This window comes from Gekko japonicus, unplaced genomic scaffold (genome assembly GCF_001447785.1).
Source record: "Gekko japonicus isolate JY-2015 unplaced genomic scaffold, Gekko_japonicus_V1.1 scaffold172, whole genome shotgun sequence".
NCBI classification, from domain to species: Eukaryota; Metazoa; Chordata; class Lepidosauria; order Squamata; family Gekkonidae; genus Gekko; species Gekko japonicus.
This window is the reverse complement of record NW_015162479.1, coordinates 1,383,612-1,401,092: the sequence shown is the minus strand read 5'-3', so window position 1 is coordinate 1,401,092 and position 17,481 is coordinate 1,383,612.

Sequence of the window (17,481 nt, the reverse complement as noted above, 5' to 3'; positions counted from 1 at the left end):
CATGCGCAGTTCAGCCAGGACCCTGGGATGCGCCGGCAGAGGGATGCGCCGGCGATCCCACGGCCGGGCTTGATGCGGCTGTGCTGGAAGGTCCACCTCGGTAGGTGGTTTAGTTTTGCTGCGGCTTTTCGGGTGGAAGGGCCAGATCGGGGCTGGGTGCGCAACACTTCCCAGATGTTGCGGTGGGATCGCGCCCATTTGCTGCGCCCCCGATCCGTCCCTCTCCCGGGCCAAAACCTTTCGTGTGACCGGGGCCATTGCTTTCTTACTGAGAGAGACTGGATCACAAGGGCATGAACACAGTGAAAAGGGGGAGGGAACCCAGTTGCACCTAGGAGAGCACTGGCATAAGGAGCCCAACAAAAAACACACACACAGAGGGAGCATAAGGAGCCTAACGGAATACACACACACTGTAGCAAGGCACACAAAATCTCATACCTTGAACAAAACCTTTTTGGTCTTAAAGGTGCTTGGTATTTCTGTCGTGCGACTGAGGCAGCCCAGAAAAGCAAGGTCTCCCTCATTCCCTTCCTCCCTTCAGGGAGAAGCTTCAGCCAGTGGAAGGAAAGAAAGGCTTCCCTTTGTCTCCTGTATACAATTGAGGCAGCTTGGCCAGAAAGCGAGCTCTGGCTGGTTCCCTCCCTCCACCTGGGAGGAGGAGGGGGAGGAGCCTCAGCCAGTGCTTTATCAGACTCTCTCAATTGCACAGAAGAAGCTTGCCTATCTATCTCTCCTGTGCAATTGAGAGAGTCTGGTAAAGTATCTGTGATGTAGCAGCAGCAGCAGCACTGGAAAAGGAAGCAGGAAACAGTCAGGGCCTTGCAGACCGGATTGCAGCCCTCCAAGGGCCTGATCCACCCCCCGGGCTGCATGTTTGACTCCCCTGATCTACAGGTTGAGCAAGTATGGGGAGATGCAAGAGTGTGTGCAGAAGCTCCCTTGAAAATGAAAAACTGCTTCCCAGCAGACCCATTACTTATGCTGACAGCTAAAAACAGGCTCAAGCTCTCTGTTTCATGCAGACAGATAAGTGTATCTGGAGAGGTATCCCTAGATAGCTGACTATCAAGAGGCTCAAGTGGTCTGTGGCACTGATTGCCATTGATTACAGTTAATTAAAAATGAACTCACACCAAGCCTATTTATACAGTGATTTGCATAACAGTCCGGCATGGCTGTAATACTATATTGCTTGTGATTTGATTAGGCTCTCTAGGCAATTGTTATGTCCGCTGACCGCCACCAGGTGTCAGCGACTTGTACCAGAGCTTGGCTGTCAGAGACAATAGGGACTAGGATCCTGAAACCTCAAGCGGTCACCAATGGGAACCTTGGCGGGAAGTTTAAACCCACCAATGGGACCTGTGGGTGGTCCACAGGGACTGTATATAGCTGGCCATGTGGCCGGTATTCTTTGTTCTGTTGTGTACCAGTAAACTATGTGCTGATAATCACGCTGTTTCCTGATTCTTCAGTGCGTCAAACCCACTACACAACAGCAATGCTAGGGGAAGTAAAATCTAACAGCATTACGTACACTAGTGTCAGAGGAAGAGAGATGGGAATGCTCTGCAGAGGCAAGCAGTGCCATGACTGGTCAGCAGAGGGAGCAGAGACACTACCGCCAGATATTGTTGGAAAGGGCTGGTGCTGGTTTTCAACAGAATCGTTTTTCAAAGTATCCTCAGGTTTTCCAGCACAATTACAAACGAATGTTTAATTTAAACACCATTAGTGTTGCCAGATGCTTACTTAGGCATGGAAGTTGTTGATTAAATAGCTCTGTGGTGTGGGAAATCCTTGCTTTCTCCCCAGCCTCTATCAAACTACCTCTGCATGTTGCATCTGCCTTTGTCTCAAGTTATGCTTCAGTGAAGGCAGGAGAGGAGAAGAGTGGATGAATTCCAGATGTATCATGACAAAGATCGATAGGTTTTCAGTGCTTCTTTTCTGGGCACCATTTTCAAAGTGGGAGGCTGTTAGGTGCAAGCTTTGCTGTGATCTTCCCTGGACCTAGTTTTTTAGGTACTTTAAGGGGAACTGGTTTACAGTTTGTATGGGTAATTGTTACCCTATCTGTCTATCTCCCTTGTGTTAGTGGTGATTCAAGGGACAGTTGCACAATCAATTGTGTATAAGTCGCTTTCCTTCCCTCAGTTGGTTTAGCAATTGTGGAAATATTGAAAAATATCCACAAAGCTCGTTGTAAGGCTATCCAGAATTATTGTAAGGCACACCTTATCTCTAACCCAAATATCGACATTTGAGTAACGTCAGTGGATATGTGTTGACATTTCAACTGGAATGATCGGGAGAGCTGATGAAAAGCAACTAAATTTTACAATTATGAACTGTAAAAGACTATCTTTTGATTTTTGAACATCTACAGTGGCTCATTTGGAAGTAGTCATATCCATGTGTCTCATATAGAATGCACTGGAATGAACAGACAATTGCTCAGTTTTGATTCTTTGTGATTTAACACGGGTTGCATCCTGACTCAATTGGCAATTCCCATCAACTCCTTCTTGCTGCAGTCTCGTCCCCTGCTGTTCCTCAGCATCCTGTATCCCTCTGGAGCAGCATATCATGGCGATCAGTGGGTTGCAGTGTGTGTGTGTGTGGGGGGAGGCAGTTTCATTCCACTGAAGGAAAATTGAGCCTGGATATGACTCCATTTGTGTGTGTTTTTAAAAAAGAAAGAAAAAAAAGCTGCAAATGGAAGAAAACGTATCCCCAGTATATTATATCAGTAAGTTAACTGCTGTAATAAATGGAGAAATGGGATGCATGATAAAATAATCCAAGAGTTTAAAACAAACCTAGAAAACAATAAAGCTTTAGTCATGCACATTGGGATTTCTTGCTTTCGGGGGTGCATCAATAAGGAATTCATTACATATTGAAAAGACATTGGTCAGCAGAGACCTTTTAATTCACAGACTGTATTTTCACAGCAAATAGCCATGACAGCTTGAGCTAACCAAGGGACAGTTCTGATGGGAAACACACAAAGGACACCCGATAGCATCTCTTCCATTAGCAGCTATTAAGGTAGAGTCTTCCACTCCCCATGGTATAAATAGATCCTTAGTAAGCTAATCCTCTTCCACTTCTCCACTGCATTCATTTGTGAATGCATGGTGGAAAGATAAAGAGAGTCAAAGGCTTAATTTTGAGAAAATCATTGACAGCCCGCTCCTTCCTCACAAAACTGCTTTAAAAACATTCCTCCTCTTAAAGGACTTCATTGTGGAGAAACGTTCAGCTAGTATAAAGAATCACACTTGGTTTCAGTTCAGATCTTCCCCAATCCTTATCTGTGTTCCTAATGACAACTTTTAATTTATTGTTCTTAAAGGAAGAAAAACTGAAAAATATTAAAGTACTGCAAACAAAAATGGACAGCTTGTGGTCCCAAAGACAATACTTTGAATCTGTTGGCAATTGTTAACATTTATCCAGCTGTTTATTTAAGAATCCTAATAGACAACCGAAGGAAGAAAATTCCAAAACTACTCAGACAATATGTTTCTGTGTAATTTATTATTCACCACTAAAAAAGGTACCTGATATACAGTAAGAACATAGGATAGTTCTGAACTGGGTTTCAAAAACTTTGAGTAACTGCTTTCCATGGTCGTCTCAAACTAACTGATGGCTGAGGTAGGCTCTTGGCCTACTCTTTTGATGTTGCTCTCTTCATTCAGGTTATCTACCAGTAGGCTGCTTTGACCTTTCTCTTCTTCTCAGGGAACAATGTTCTTTCTTTCTTCTTCTTCTGTGGGGTGGGGGGATGGGATTGTCTCAGCTACAGCCACCTCATCTCAGAACAAGATGGTTCTTTGGGATCCAAGGGATGTGAGACTTTACCTGATTCATGTTCATTGTTCCAAACTTACAGAAATAGCCTACAACAGCCCCGATCACACGGTAGGATTTGCCCCGTGGGAGGGACGGATCGGGGGCGCATCAAGCGGGTGCGATCATACCGCAACATCTGGGCTAAGATGACAGGTTCTACTATACATTACAGCTGTTATGATTATTGAAAATCTTCTTTGATAATTGTGAGACGTCACCAGAGGATATGAACTATTGAGAGACAGTTTTTGTCCCACATCTTTGTTCAGAAGAAGATCTTCCTTTGAAATGGCAAGACATTCCGGAGATCACCGTCAATATATTTTTCTATGATTATGTATATTATTTTTGTTCACTTTTCTATGATTCTTTACAGACATATATTAAGCGTCACTTTTTCACAGTTTTTCTTGTTCTCCGTATTATCTCATTACTGTGCCAATCAATTGTTACTATATAATCAAGAGCCAAGGCTTCATTGACCACTGTCCTAATAATTTTCATAATATCATTAGTGGGGTCAGATGGAATAAGCTTATAAAACTCTGTATTTGTTAAATGTTGATTGACCATGGACAAATAATCACTTTTGTCCAGAATAACTAGACCTCCACCTTTATCCACCTGTTTGATTACAATGGTATCATCCTTGGCCAAATTCTGTAACATGACTCTTCCACAGTAAGGTTATATTTAACGCAGGGTCAAGAGCCAGTTTGGTGTAGTGGTTAAGTGCGCGGACTCTAATCTGGGAGAACCAGGTTTGATTCCCCACTCCTCCACTTGCACCTGCTGATGTGACCTTGGGTCAGTCACAAGCTCTGGCACAGCTGTCCTTGAAAAAGAGCAGTTTCTGTCAAGAGCTCCGTGTGCGTACTCTAATCTGGGAGAACCGAGTTTGATTCCCCACTCCTCCACTTGCACCTGCTGATGTGACCTTGGGTCAGTCACAAGCTCTGGCACAGCTGTCCTTGAAAAGACCTTGGGTCAGTCACAAGTTCTCTCAGAGCTCTCTCAGCCCCACCTACCTCATGTGGGAAGAGGAAGGGAAGGTGATTGTAAGCCGCTCTAAGACTCCTTCTGGTAGAGAAGGGCAGGGTATAAAACCAGCTCTTCTTCTTCTTCTTCTTCTTCTTCTTCTTCTTCTTCTTCCAAAACTTCTATCGCCTTTAAGACTAAATGTTCAAAGACCTCAATTAATGGTACATTGACATTGGGAACAAACTGTGATTTTGGTTTAAATAAAGAGCCAGATGTATTGCCATCATTTCCAAACATATTTTTTAATTTCAAAGATCTAATTCAGGGGTGTCGACCTCATTTGTTATGAGGGCTGGAACTGACATAAATGAGACCTTGTTGGGCCAGGCCATGTGTGTCATAAAATGTAATTGCGATCTAAGAGGGTCAAGCTAACAAATAAATTAAATAAAAATGCAAATGTTTATTAAGGTGTACACATAAATAAAACATACATAAGGTTAGAAGAAATAGTCTAAATATCAGACTCTTAAAGCTTATTTCATTCAGAACTGATGGTTATGCGTATCCAATTGATGGTTAAAACTTTTGACCTAAGGACCATATGTGTTTTGGCCCCTTTGTGCCTTCCTCAATAGCCAGTATTCCTTATTTTATAATGACACAGATCCAGAATTACATGCATAAATATATATATATTTATAACACCTGGTCATATATTTTTATAATTCTTTATGCATGTAATTCTGGGTGTGTATCATTACGGATGCCTCCCTTATAGGTTGGGGTGCCCACTGTGGCAATCAAACAGTGCAGGAGGCTACTTTACATATTAACCTTCTAGAGCTTCGTGCGGTAAGGAGGGCCGTCTCTTCTTTTGCAGATTCCCTGCGTGGGCTTCATACAGACAACACAACTGTGCAGTATTACGTCAACAAACAGGGTGGCACTGGGGGGGGCGGAATCACAAGATCAGCACTATCAAATACAGAATCACAGGTATACATTTTTTTAAAGGCAGCAAGTCCAATCAACTTCTTCATTCAGTCCTTAAGGAGTTAATGTCTGTAGATGATGTATCCAAAATAACGCCGTTCTTTGGAGAAGTTTAAGCATGTTTGAATTTGTAGTCTGAATTGTTTCTATAATCCAGAATTTCAGCTGTTTTTCAGTATGTCCCAAGTCCAGATAATGATTGACAAGTGGAGCATTCCTTTTCTTTAATCTGATGCAACTCTTATGTTCACCAATTCTTACTTTCACTGGTCTTGATGTCAACCCCACATACATTTTTTCACAAGGACATTTGATACAGTAAATTACTCCTCTGCTGTTACAGGTACAGAATGAATTTACAAAAAAAAGTTCTAGTCCTGGCAGAATTATGAAAGGACTTTTTAGCCTCAGCACAAATACGTACAGAACAGCTCCCACATGGGGAAAAAAACCCTTTAGGTATATGACTCCCCCTCATGCAGCTGGTGTCCTTCAGTTCCGGAAGCCTGCTTCTACACAGTACGTCTCCGAGATTTTTAGGTCTTCTGGCTGTGAACAAGGGAGGATTTTGGCATCTAGGGATGTTAGACAGAAGGTGCCAATATTTATTTATAATCGTCTGTACTGGTTTGAATGTACTGTTATTGGTTAAAGGTACAATCATCCTGTCTACCCTCTGATTACAAGCCTTAGGGGTAAGTAAAGATGTTCTAGACGTATTATAGGCTCTATGGAAAGCTCTTCTCAAATTTCTGGGTGAATAACCCCTGTTAGCAAGTTGACCCATTAAAATGCCTGCTTGCTTCTTAAAGTCACTGTCCTCACTGCAATTACGTCTCAGTCTTAATAACTGGGAGTAAGGTAAATTCCTTTTAATGTGTCCTGGGTGAAAGCTATCCATTGCTAAGTAAGAGTTGGCATCAGTGGGTTTTCTGTAAACCTCTGTATATTATTTCTCATCCTCCTAATTTCCACATCAAGAAAATGTACTTTGTAATTATCATATGTTAATTCAAATTTAATTGTGTTGTGTACCTGATTCATATATTGGCCAAATTCAATCAAAGATTCCATCGAGCCATTCCAAATCATAAAGATATCATCCAGGAATCTTTTATAAAAAATAATATGCTTCTTGTAAAGATTATTGTTTTGGAAAATGAATCTATTTTCAAGCCTATCCATGAATAGGTTGGCTAATTCAGGTGCAAATTTGCATCCCATTGCAGTACCTGAAACTTGCCAGAAAAATTCTCCTTGGAACTGAAAAATGTTTTTCTTTAAACATAGTTCAGCAATGTGGCAGAGAAATTATGTGGGGGGATGGGCTTCTCCGTTCTTTTATCTAATACCTCCCATAAAACATCCAAGGCCTCATCCTGTGGAATGTTAGTGTACAAAAGATACTACGTCTAGGGTGACAAAAAAGACCTCTTCTGCCTGCAGTTGTAAATTACTGATGTGGTTGAGGAAATCCATGGTATCTCTTAAATATGAGTGCATGGTTTGAACAAAAGGCTTTAGAAAAAGGTCCAAATATTGGGCCAAGGGTTCCAAAATGGACACACATCCAGAAACAATTGGTCTACCTGGGACTGGGAGGGTGCCTTTTTGTATATTAGGTAAAAGATAAAATTTTGGCACCCTTTCCTCTGATTTTAGGAGGTAATCATACATGGTTCTATTTATATAGCCTTCTGCTATTCCCTCCTCCAGGAGTACCTGTATCTCTTTCTTAATTATCTTTGATGGATTTTCTTTACTCCTTCTATAGTGTGCTACATTATTCAATTGTCTGTACACTTCTATAATGTAATCTTCTGTGCCCCACACCACTACTGCCCCCCCTCTGTCAGCTAGGACCATTTGCTTTATTAATTTTCTTCTCAATTATAGAAATAATACATGTTTTTCCTGTGTTCCCCCCCCCAAAGGTGCAGGTGGTTAGGGTTAAACATAAATCAGTCTTATTTACTTTCACAGTGACAGTTTATGTTAAAACAATGCAGTTTTGTGATTTATAGTTCCAGACAATTTACAGTGATTCACAGAAACCATTCAGGGAGGCAGCTTAACAGTTTTACTTGTCAAAAAAGTTCAACAGACCACTTTGGGTTTGTTTGTTTTTTTGAGCCACTCCATCAAAGCCAAGAATAGGCCTCTAGTGAATATGGGACATGAAACAAATACAAATAAAAACAGATTATGTTGTTAGACCAAGTCTATACAGAGTTCTTAGTTTCCTAAAAGGAAAACTAATTTGTCAGTATACTTAAGTGCCATTATAAATACACGTTGCTTATTATTTGATAGGATATTTGCCAGGTGCTAAAAGTTACACTGGACTTTTTCCCTGGAGATATCCTGACATTAAGCACAAGGACTAGCAACTCGCCTACTCCCATATTAATTTACTTCCTTGTAGGCCCTTCTCCATGTGCAGCCATTGTTAGAAATATGGTGGGTGGGTGGCTACCTTGTCAACAATAATACTCACTTCCAAGGGAAATTCCTCTCTTTCTTTTCAGCTTACATTACAGCACAAGGCAAAGGTGGTGCTTTTCAGGACAGCCTTGTCTGGTTTATAATTTGCTAGCACTATTAATAGCAAAAACATGGAGGGAATGAAAAATAGTTTCAAGGACATGAAGATTACCAGAAAAGATAACACCAATATGGGTCAGCTATGTGCATTGCAGGGGTCACCCTACTAAAGGGTCTGGCCAGTTGGACCAAATTCAATGAACATTATTCCTGTGTTGGCCACCAGGTCAATATCCTTGTGGCCTTTGCCAGGGCTGCTGAAAGCCACCATGGGTCCTCAAACAAAGATTCCGTCTGGGTCCCCCCATATGACCCTGATCCAAACCAAATATCCTAACAAAACAAATCACTTGGCTTGCTGTTAGCATGCATCTATAATAATAAAAGGATCCACATGTCCATCTGTCTGTCCACTTGTGGCAGGCATAACTCATTTATATATATAAAAGAAAGTCCCCTCACCGTAAAATCAATGCCCAGGCCAAACCGTTGGACCTAGAGACACCAAATTTGGGAAGAGCACTCCTACCATGGCGTAGGTGCTCATTAAGAATGGATTTTTAGAAATTTGACCCCTAAGTGGGTCAAAAGGGGTAAAATGTGCTCCCCCTATTGATTCCTATGCGGCTGTCGGGCAGCTGCCTCCCTGCACCCCCCACTCTGATTGGTCAGCTGCAGAGCTCAATATTCTGAGATTTAAAAAAACAGTTACAGGGGACTGCAGAGAGCTAATGACAGTTGAGGAAATCAGTAGTGGCAAACTGCCTGTAAGGTAAAGCAAAGCTGCTGGCCCAGCCTCTCTGATGGCTTCCAACACACTCCCCCCACCTCCTACACCTAACAGGCAGTTGTCTGTCAGGTGCAGCAGCAGTTGCAGGGTGCTTAAAGCCACAAGGGAGCCCGCCCGAGCAGTCTACAGAGAGGTCCTTCAGTAGAGAGAGAAAAGGACGTATGTCTCACTTCATTTTTTTTACACTACAATCTTCTCCATTAGAATTCCTACAACAAATGTTACATTTCAAACTTTACATCGTCAGTATTATAACTGGATTTACAAAAGTTAAATACCGTAGCAAAGCACGGGTATCAGGCTAGTCAGAAAATAAAACTAGGAAAGTCAAAATTCCTGTGCTCTGCCCTTCATCCCTAGTGACTGCAGTCAGAACTGCATTAGAATTTTTTTAAATAACTTTTTGTTTGTAAATACAGCATGTTGCTGGCTTCAGGGGCCCTCCAGCTGACTTGGACCCCCTGAATTTTGTTCCCCCAGTCCCCCTCTGTGAGCGACCCTGACCATTGCAAGAGCAAACACTGGGCATCCTTGAACAAACTGTGTGATGTGCTCTTATCTGATCATTTGTTAGCAGTGGCATATGAATAGCCACACAGTTCCCTGGTTCACCTGATTTATATCTCCTACTCCATTATAATGAGTCATTATCTTCCCCCCAGGTAATGTGCAAGAGGGCTCTATAAAAATACCTTTACACCATTTTGTTTGAATGCAGTTCAAAAGCCATTTAAGAGCAGGGAACGTGTTGTTGTTGTTTTTAATTTACAGATGCAACTTTAAACCTGCAAAATGACATGTCATTCTGAATCTCAGGAAATTTCACATTTAATTTTTAAAAAGCTGAGTAATGGTATTTTCTTTAAAAATTCCATCACCACAAGGATTAAGAACTTCTTTTTGAACCCTCTCAAGATGTTTTTTCAGCTTTTACTAAGATCTCAGCAAGGGGCGTGACGGAGAAGCGCTGGCCATGGAGCACTCATGTTACCCTTGCACTGCTGTGCAGGTGAGAACAACAGATGAAAATCAATGCACATCTCTTACCAAAAGCCCATCCCAAAGCAAGACTTTGGCTAAGCAAGTAAGAATAGTTCTCACTCCTGTGTCTGTTACTGAAAGAGAAATGAACAGGTGCTAGCACCAGAAGTCTTTGTTGGAGGCCTTTTCCCACTAAACTGTGCCATTTTGTTCTCACCCATAACCACTTCCAGTTTGGCAACAATTTGTTCCTTCATGTCAATGGTACAGCCATGGGCACCTGCATGGCCCTACAGTATGCTAACAGTATTCTAACAGCTTTATGGCTGACTTGGAGCAACACTTCCTAAACTCTCACCCACTCATATCTCTCTTATACCTGCGATATATTGATGACATTTGTGTTGTCTGGACACATGGAAAAGCCCTGGACATATTCCATCAGGCATTCAATGACTTTCACCCCACCATTAACCTGACACTGAACCAATCTATGCAAGAAATACATTTTCTGGACACTACTGTAAAAATGCACAATGAATGCATAAACACCACCTTATACTGGAAACCTCTGACCAGCAAACATACCTACATGCTTCCAGCTACCATCCTAAACATACCAAATGATCCATCATATACAGCCAAGCTCTAGCCAGTTTGGTGCAGTGGTTAGGAGTGCAGATTCTAATCTGGGAGAACCGAGTTTGATTCCCCACTCCTCCACATGCTGGAGGACCTTGGGCAAGTCATAGTTCTGTCAGAGCTGTTCTTGAAAGAGCAGTTCTCGAAAGAGCTCTCTCACCCCACTTACCTCACAGGGTGTCTGTTGTGGGGAAGGGAAGGGAAAGGAGATTGTAAACTGCTCTGAGACTCCTTCAGGTAGTGAAGGGTGGAGTATAAATCCAACCTCTTCTTCTTTGCAACAACCACATCTGCTCCAATCCTACAGACAGAGATTCTCACCTGAGGGATCTACAACAAACCTTATTTGGAACTAAAATATCCACCTGATGAAGTCAAGAAACAGATTAACAAAGCCAGAATGGTACCCAGAGAAAACATGTTGCAAGACAGGCCCAAAAGAGACAATAACAGAACACCACTAGTGGTCACATGCAGTTCTCAACTCAAAACAGTTCAATGCATCATCAGCGACTTATAACCTCTACTGGATAATGACAGTTCTCTTTCACAAGTACTGGAGGGGGCAAATCTTTACTTGCACAGAGTTTCAAACAAGATCTAATTTGAACATGGACACTGGTACCAGATCTTGCAATAAACCCATATGCCAACTTAGCCGCCACATACATCCAGAGAACATGATCACTGGACCTAACAACATCAATTACACCATCTCAGGCTTAGTTGAGGTGTTGATGTCTAATGTGTGACTTGTGCTTAGTAATATGAGTATGTACAGAGTGGATAGACATCCTTACATACAATAAATTCACAAGCATGTTTTATAAGGTAGACAACTCGTTTGCATGAACAGTTAGGGAAAAAAACTTCAAGTCACTTTCAAAGTTGATATCAGGAACAATTAGACATCAACACCTAGTTTCTCCCCTTGTCCAACATTTTATGTACGCAGCGCATTGTTCCCTCTAAGCTGTGGAGTCCTGTGAGCAAAAATTCTACTCTGTGAGTTACTGGCATTAAAGTTGTGAGCGAGCAATTTGGCTACTGCATAAATTAGTTAGCTCTGGAGCCATCCTTCCTGAGCTAAGACAAAAATGTGTGAGCCAGAGGCTAAAAAACTGTGAGCTAGCTCACACTAACTCAGCTTACAGGGAACACTGGACGCAGGTCATGATCATAATGATTTTAAATTTCTTGTTTTGGAAATAGCATTTACTAACAAGTACAATAGAATAAACATACAGAAAGCTTTATATCAACATGAAGTATTCTGGATACACCGATTCAGGAAGTATCATCCATATGGCCTCAACCAAAAGGAAGTACTTCTTCACCCAAAGAGTGATTAACACACGGAATTCACTGCCACAGGAAATGGTGACGGCTACAAGCATGGATGGCTTCAAAAGGGAATTAGATAAGCATATGGAGCAGAGGTCCATCAGTGGCTATTAGCCACAAGGTATAGATAGGGGCTCTGGGGCAAGTGATGCTCTGTCTTCTTGGTGCTGGGGGGGGGGGTCAACAGTGGGAGGGCTTCTACTGTCCTGGCCCCACTGGTGGACCTCCTGATGGCACTGGTATTTCTGGCCACTGTGTGACACAGAGTGTTGGACTGGATGGGCCTTTGGCCTGATCCAACATTGGCGTCTCTTATGTTCTTATGTTAACCAAACACTAGAGCAGCCATGTTTCCTTTAACATATGATTGTTGCTTTAATTTGCTGGGACTTTTTTACTGCCACTTTTCCATATATTCGCTGACATCCTCCTCATCATAAGGAGACAATACCAGCTTAGTAATGTTATAGAGTGGCTTTTCTGAAACCTGCGATTAGTTGCCCATTGGGAAATAATTGTGATTATTTGAAACATTTTGGAATTGTACTGGTAAGCTTTGTAATTCTTATTTAACATCTCCAAATGAATCATTTTATGATGATAAATTACTGAGGCATTATTATTATTTTTCTATTATTTGTCATTTAATAAAACTTTGAAAAATTGATCAAAGATGCAAAATTGATTGCAGATGTAAATGAAGGAAAACATTAATAGGTATTAATTTTGGCTTTATAATAACGAATATAAAATTATACACTTTTGTATTTTTGCAGTCCAACTTTATTATATTATATTATACTTATTGTACTTTTCTTGATGTTAGCATATATGCATCTTTGAAGAAGACAGTCGAAATGAAGCTCATATCCAGAATCTCCATTGAACTTCATTGCAAATTTGAACTTCATTGTTTATTTTTTAAATTTTGGGCTGAGCATTGTTGTATTGTATATTGTTGCCTGTATCTAATATAAGTACATTTAATTTAATATGTATAGCCATATTGTCATTTCTAGCATCTGTTATTCACTGCTTTTGCTACGGTTGTTACCATTTGCTGTGAGGTCTTCTTTTTGCTTATGACATCCATCAGCACAGCACCTTCACTCTGGAGTTTCGGAGCCTCTGATTCAACTTTAGATTTGTTTAGCATTGGCACTGGTATGACTCAAGGTATGTAAGTCTACACATCTAAATACAGAATCAACATTTTCTACTGATTTAAGACTCTGAAACTGGAGGTGAAAAGGTAAGATATTGAGATATCATGGAGTATTAATTTGTCTACTAAGAAAAGCTCACTCATGCACAATGGCATCAGTATTTAAATATATACCTTGGTGTTGACCCTACCAATGAACATAAGACATGTACAGATGATAACACCTATGTCTATTATTGTGGACATATATAAAACATCTTTTCCAATTACACATTAGTTCTAAAACTCTGAATCAAGATGTAACTCCTAGCCATGTGGAATGGCTAAGCAGATTTCCTATTGGCTGAGCGGGGGCAAGGGTTCTTTATGTGTCACATGATGTCCCCAGATGTCCAGTAAGGTGGCATCTAAAAATCCTGCCATAAGGGGGCAGGACCTCTCACCAAGGAGCTGCCTCATAGGAAGTTCGTCACAAGGGGCAGCTGAAGGATGATACCCACCTGACTACTTCAGTACTTTAAACAGTTTTAGGAAATGCAGGAGAAACTGACAGACTTCAGCTTGAAGCTAAATACCCAACTGGAAAAATTCCATCTACTAAGAATTGTTCTTTGGTGTAGTGGAGAGAGACTGAAATAGATGGATAGCTGTTGCCCCAAACCTGCTATTCATGATTTTGATAAGCCTTTCAGCTGATTATATTTCAGGTAGCCTTGTCTTGCTATAATCGTCAGGCACTATTTATAGCCAGAGAGGGGAAGAAATGAAAAAGGTTTTTGAGGAGGTGAAGATTACCAGCAAAGACAACATCCTTATCAGGGCAACTTAAAATATCAGCTCAATGATTCTGCCAGTATGGAGACTTCATCAGGCCCAGGGATAGATTTGTGCTTTAAATACATGACTTGCTGCTCTTTCTTTTGCTCCTGAAATGTAGAGGATTATTCAAGACGAAACCTCTGTAAGAGCTTCTGCTCTTTCCATTTCTCCCATCAGAGAGAAATAGCAGAAATAGCACTTCCCATGTTTGTTTTTTTTGCGGGGGGGGGGGGGGAATGAGACGGCACAGGAGACATGGTGCCTTTTTACTTACAAATATACTTGTGGAACAAAGATGGAGGCTAAGGGACACTCCTACAAAGATGCACAGATCCCTTTGCCCACATCAGATCCCCAGAGGGAGAAATCTTAAACCCCAAGTGGCTTCACTTTCAGCCTCTTCCCTACCCCAAACTGCTGTTTATTTACATGAACATCTGTCCCTGCACCTCAGTTGGCGGGAAACATCTTCTCTAAACTCTGATGGACAAATAATTCAAAAGCATAGATTCCCCACCTCTCAGGAAACAATCTCTCACCTATTAACTTCCACTGACTTTCAGTCAAATATTATAGGCTATTAGGCCTAACAAAGCAATAGCCAGCAGCCATAACATCCAGAGTTCCTGTTCTTAACACTGAATGAATACAAGATGTTTGCAAAATGCCTTCCTTTTTACTCTGGGTAAATACTTGCAGTTTGGTGGTATTTTGGAGATCTGTAGATTTTGTGGTGTAGATTTCTAAACAGCTCAAATCTATCCCTCTTTTCTATATATGTTTAAGTCATGGAATCTGTTGTACAGTTCCCATTTCCAGATGGTAATATACTCCACAGAAGCATTATCAAAGAAGAATTTATACAGCATTTAGGGATACGTGGTGGGAAAGCAGGCTTAGATATGGGAAGCTAATGGGAAAGATTAGGGAGGAATAATTTTCAAGCTGGAACATCCTGTTTAATGTTCGCATTTCCCTTCCTGTTGCAGGCAGCCCTGTAACTAGAAGTTTTTTGGGGAGGGGGCTGGGTGGGGGCCGCCAGCTAATAAAATCAAAGTTAATTAAATTAATTGTAAATTGATTAGTGGGACTCCTTGGAAGCTGGCCTTCCCCTAAGGCAGCACTGCACCCCTGCCAGGCTCCAGGGCAAGTGGAGGGGGGTAATGACCAAGGCACTCATAGTGTTCAGTTTTCTGGCAGGCAAGTCAGAGGTGGTGAGTTGAGGCACTTTGGGGCCAGCCTGGGAGGGAGGGGCCCAGAAGAAATTCTAGGGGGCCGTACCCCATGGGCCCCATGTTAGCTACAGGCCTGGTTGCAGGTATAACTTTTAGCATGCCCAGAGGCATAACTTTAGTGTGAGCTGAAGGACATGAACTTGAAGGGCTTAGATGAACATGTGGGCTCTGGGGATGTGCCTTGTGGTCATGTGGCCAGCATGACTAAACACCAAGGTGCATGGAACGCTGTTACCTTCCCACTGAAGTGGTACCTATTTATCTACTTGCAATTTCTTGCTTTCGAACTGCTAGGTTGGCAGGAGCTGGAACTAGAGACCGGAGCTCACTCTGTCATGCGGCATACTTGGGTCTTAAACCGCTGAACTACTGACCTTTCACAGCCGGCAGTTCAGCCTCTTAACCACTTGAGCCACCGCAGCTCCTAATTAATAAATAAAGGTTAATAAATGAAGCTAAGCTCTTTATGCAAGCAAATGCCCTTTTAATTATAGCCCTTCCCTGACTTAATAGATGCCACCCATCTTGCGGTTAGTCTAAACATGGCATTGCAAATCTTTTTTTCCTGTTTTGAGAGCATTTGTTCTCTCGTGTCCCCTAAATATAATGAACTTCTCCTTTTTGGTCAAGCACTGTGGTTTTGCTGGAGGATACACGTGTTAGCATAATGGTCTTAAGAAAATCTTTTGGTTCTTTTGGCTTTTAACTAAATGAAAATAAAATTTCATTTTCAGCCATGATAAATCTCATATCTATCACCTCTGAATCTAGGACTAGCCCATGAGACAGTGTTGCTCTGTTGGTCATTTCTATTGTAATCTTCACTGTTGTAAGCCTCTTGTGGTTCCTGTGTGGAGAAAAGGAAAGTACAAATATATAATTAAAGTAATGAGAATGGAAGCACAATGTTAAAATGTACAATGTAAAATGTTCTAGTCTCTCCATCTCTTCATAATAGACATCTGTTTTAGGCAGATGTGTTACATAGATTTCCCCCCCCATTTGTCTGAATTCTTTATTCAAGTGAGAAAGACTCAGAATTTAAAGGATTGATTCAATCTACAGGAACATCACAAAGCAGTAAATTATACAGATCCTTGTGTCAAAAAACTTACTGATGAAAAGTGAACAAGAAACTGAAAATAATCGCTGTGCAACCTGGTTTTGGCTAAAATTATCCAAGTCCAATGTCAGCCTACTGAAGATAATTTTCAGAATTATTTTCTCCATAGTTCTGGAGTTGCATCCCTAATAAAATATGCCTTTATTCTATCATAAAACTACCACTGGGTACCTCCTATGGAGTTTATGATCAACTTCAGTAGAAAGCATGATGACTACATGTCAGAGAAGGCAGGGATGACCTGAGGCTTCAAAGAGAGCAAAGAAAACTTGCTTTCCTTTTGTTGACATCTGAAGCAACCCTTTATCCACTAGTTTTTTTTTTGGGGGGGGGGTTTCACAGGAGGGTATGGCTACTTATGCAATAAATGGCTTCAGACAAGTTTATCTAAACTCCCTATATCATTGGAAAAGATTTTGTTCCAGACAAACATAGTTGCATGATTAGGAAAAAATGGCATTTTGCTATTCAGACCTTAACAATTTACTACCGTATGCACAAAGTCACTTTTTATTTTCTGCATATAGAAAACAGGCTGCCTAACTTGTGGACATCCCCCCTCTCCCAGTAGGCAGAACTACTGTGAAGATATGAAATGTTCATAAGCATTCAAACTTTTGATGTGATTTGGATGTCAACAACTAGTGCAATCACTGGAATGGACATGGAAAACTGGGAGGGCTGAGGGAAGAACTGATGCAGCAGCATCTATATATCTAATAGCGAACTTGCCCCCGGAGTGCGGATCGCTAAATCAGCGCTCCGGGGGCAGCTGGGGGGCCGGGGGAGGTTTGTGCACACGTGGCCCAGTCCCCACGTGTGCACAAAAATCGAAAAAGCCCCCCAAAATGTCGGGGGGATATTTAAATCCCCCCAAAACTGACAGAGCATTTCCTGAGCATGCACAGGAAACGCTCTGCCGCCAGCCTCTCCGCTGCCGCCGCAGCCACGAAGTCGGCCGGGCCGAGGGAGGGAGGGAGGGCGGGGGGGGCAG